This window comes from Rhincodon typus, unplaced genomic scaffold (assembly GCF_021869965.1).
Source record: "Rhincodon typus isolate 14 unplaced genomic scaffold, sRhiTyp1.1 hic_rhity00007496, whole genome shotgun sequence".
Taxonomy (NCBI): Eukaryota; Metazoa; Chordata; class Chondrichthyes; order Orectolobiformes; family Rhincodontidae; genus Rhincodon; species Rhincodon typus.
This window is the reverse complement of record NW_025973134.1, coordinates 3,678-6,778: the sequence shown is the minus strand read 5'-3', so window position 1 is coordinate 6,778 and position 3,101 is coordinate 3,678. Positions and strand designations below refer to the sequence as shown.

General features: G+C 43.2%; 1 long non-coding RNA gene across 1 annotated transcript in view; it reads right to left on the bottom strand.

The window, feature by feature from the left end:
- Positions 1 to 1,928: 1,928 nt before the first annotated feature.
- The window catches only part of LOC109937705, a 4,767-nt gene continuing 3,594 nt past the window's right edge, over positions 1,929 to 3,101 (bottom strand). The window contains exon 2 of the long non-coding RNA XR_007261581.1: positions 1,929 to 2,402. This is a non-coding gene — a long non-coding RNA (uncharacterized LOC109937705). The remainder of the gene's footprint in view (positions 2,403 to 3,101) is intronic.

Sequence of the window (3,101 nt, the reverse complement as noted above, 5' to 3'; positions counted from 1 at the left end):
TTCAATTTATAAATTGCCTGCAGTGTGCTTCTGAAAACGTTGTACAATCTGATTCTGGTTTGTTTGTAGAGGTTAAAACGGGGTTGGGGTTGGGGTTGGGGGGGGGGGGTGGTGGTCGTGCAGAGATGGCAAATTGACCAGGGGAATGCGCTGATCAGCAAGGCTGTTTAAAACGTTATTTTCTACGTGTGTGTGTGTATTGAAGAAAGGAGATGCTGCCTCCAGGAGACAGAGAGAAACCCTTGGAAATTCTCGCTATTGATTGTCCAAACGCAATTCTTGTGCTTTTTCAATTCAGGCCCCGAGAATTGTGGATGGACATCCGTAGCTGGTTTTTCATATTCTTCTTGCGTCTGCAGTGACAAACAAGAAAGGAAATATGCAGGTATTATTTGGGGTTTTTTTTTTAATTTAGAAGCCCGTTTCTGATCAGAGAGAAAAAAAAAATCAAGGAAACAGGTTTAACGCAGAACACCTTGTACCTGCTGAGCCACGGGTAGGACTTGCCAGATTTTCAAAAACATGTTTGATGCCTAGACACAGCAGACATAAGGGTAACAAGAGTAGGCAAATTGAGAAACCGACGCGGCGTTTAACAAAGTCGACAGTTCTGTTCGTGGGTTTTGACGTTATTTCAGTTCTGAGAGAGGGGTTATCCCTGACTATAGCACCAATGTAAAGGAAATGTCAAATCCTCCCCTTTTTAAAAATAATTTCTCGTTAAATTGTGACAGTTCCCTTTTTAGATTTGAAGCTGGGCCAGAAATCAGGGCGAATTTCGTTAGCAAAATATGTAGTTTGATTCGATAATGCGTCCTGTATCTAATCCTTGCTCTCCGCGAAAAAAAACTTTTATTCGTTTGCAGAACTGTGACGCCTGAAGTGATTTGTACTTTTTTTTTAAAAAGGGGAAGAAAAAAATTGGGCGTTACTATAAAACGTAATAGTACCACAGCACCTGTTCCCTCCCTTCGCCTGAATTTGTTCCACTTCTAACAAAAATAGAAATGCCGATGCTGGAAATCTGAAACTAAAATAGAAAATACTGGAGAAACTCAACAGGTCTGGCAGCATCGGTGGAGGGAGAAAGCAGAGTTAATGTTTCGGTTCCAGAAAAGGTCACTGGATTCCAAGCGTTAATTCCGTTTCTCTCTCTCCACAAATGCGGCCAAACCTGCTGAGTTTTTCCAGCAATTCAACTACTTTTTCTCTCCAGAGATGCTGCCGGACCTGCTGAGTTTCTCCATCGATTCTAGTTTTTGTTACAACTCCATAACAAAAACAGAAGTTGCTGGAAAAGCTCAGCAGGTCTGGCAGCATCTGTGAAGGAATAAACAGAGTTAACGTTTCGGGTCCGGTGACCCTTCCTCAGAACTGACTTTGTTTTTGTTCCTGATTTACAGCATCCGCAGTTCTTTCGGTTTTTATTTTGTTACAACTCTAATTTGTTTAGGCCCGTGTTGATGAGCAAACACATGTTGTAATCATAAACCACTGAAAGCCTTACTGTTCAAAAGCTCGGCTTCCTCAATCTCTGAGGAATTCTGTACTTCAAACTTGTTCTGATCCCCCCCACCTCCCTTTACAGAAGCTGTCTGTGCCTGGCCAAGGTTTATTGTAGTTAATGCACTGGCTTGTATCTCTGTGTGATGCCAGGCGAGACATTTTTCGTTACTCCGCGGTGCTGAGTTGGGCCCGGGACGGGTGGCCGTGCACAGGTCTCCTGTTTAGAAGGGTGCCCCAAGGGGACTTCGTTCGCGTATCACCGCCTCGTCCGTTTCAGCCCACCCCCGCCCCCACCAACCCCCCGTTAACGAATTAGGTGCGTTTGCGAACGAACTGGGTGTAGGGACAGAGAGAGGAGACGGTGAAAAGGCTTCCACAAACTGCACAAGATAAAGGAACTGCGAGACTTAAAACTCCACGGCCATGATTTCATATCAATTTACTTTGAAGAAAATTACAGTCGTTGACCAAAAAAGCATCGTTTGAAACGGGCGGAAATTGACTACAGGGTGTTAAAATCTGTAACGTTACTGTCAAAGTAATATTATCACAATCACTTTGCTTTTAAATAGGGATTAAGGATTTTAAAGATCAGAGGAGCTTATTTTATTTTACAGTTCACCATCTTTACATAAACAGTGATGTTCTCAGTCTCATTTGTAATCCTAATGCACTGCGGGTCAAACCGCTTGTATATTACAAACAGGCGATCCGGATAACCTCGCGAATAACGTCGCCATCGCTTTGATACACGGTTAAATGGTGTTACAGAAAAGCTTCTGGTCGCTTTGTTTTTTGTTTAAAAAAAATAGAAACAAACTGTTTCGTTAACCGCCGTGCAATGTTGATATAAAAACGACGTTGTCTCGGTTCTCCAGTTTATAATCCAACTGGCCCTGTCCAAAAACACAAAGACAGGACAAATCTCAATGAAACGGACAGGTAGCCAATTGCACACATCAACTGAATCCCGTCACCGATTTGCCACCACATTTTCTTTAACAGAAGCATATTTGTGCATCAAAACATTCGTTAAAATTGCAGTTTTTTTTGTTACGTCGGCCCAGTGTCCACAAATTCGTTGCTCGATATTTTACCGCACTTCCATCCTCCCTCTCTCTTGCGGACTTTAATCGGATCATTTCAAATCAATGTCACATATTCAGAACGGTCGGTAATTTCTGAGTTGATTTTCTGAACGGTATTCCAACCCCCTCCCAATTTTTATACATAAACGACGACTGTTTCGGTGGAAAGATTAACTCCCAATTTGAACTGGCCTCGAGCTCTCCTCAGTGAAGACCTTCAGTACAGACAGCTCCAAGCCTGCCAGGCAGGTCGTGAGGAAAGGAAATCTAAATTTTAAAAAAAATCTAAACTAAAATTCACCCCCCCCCCCCTTCTCCCTCTCTCTCTTCCTTCCCAGACTAAAATTCACCCTCTCTCTCCTCCAGCCCAAATTAAAATTCTCTCTCCCCTCCCAGACTAAAATTCGCCCTCTATCGCTCTCTTCCCTCCCAGACTAAAAAAATTCACCCTCTGTCTCTCCCCTCCCAGACTAAAATTCGCCCTCTCTCTCTCTCTTCCCTCCCAGA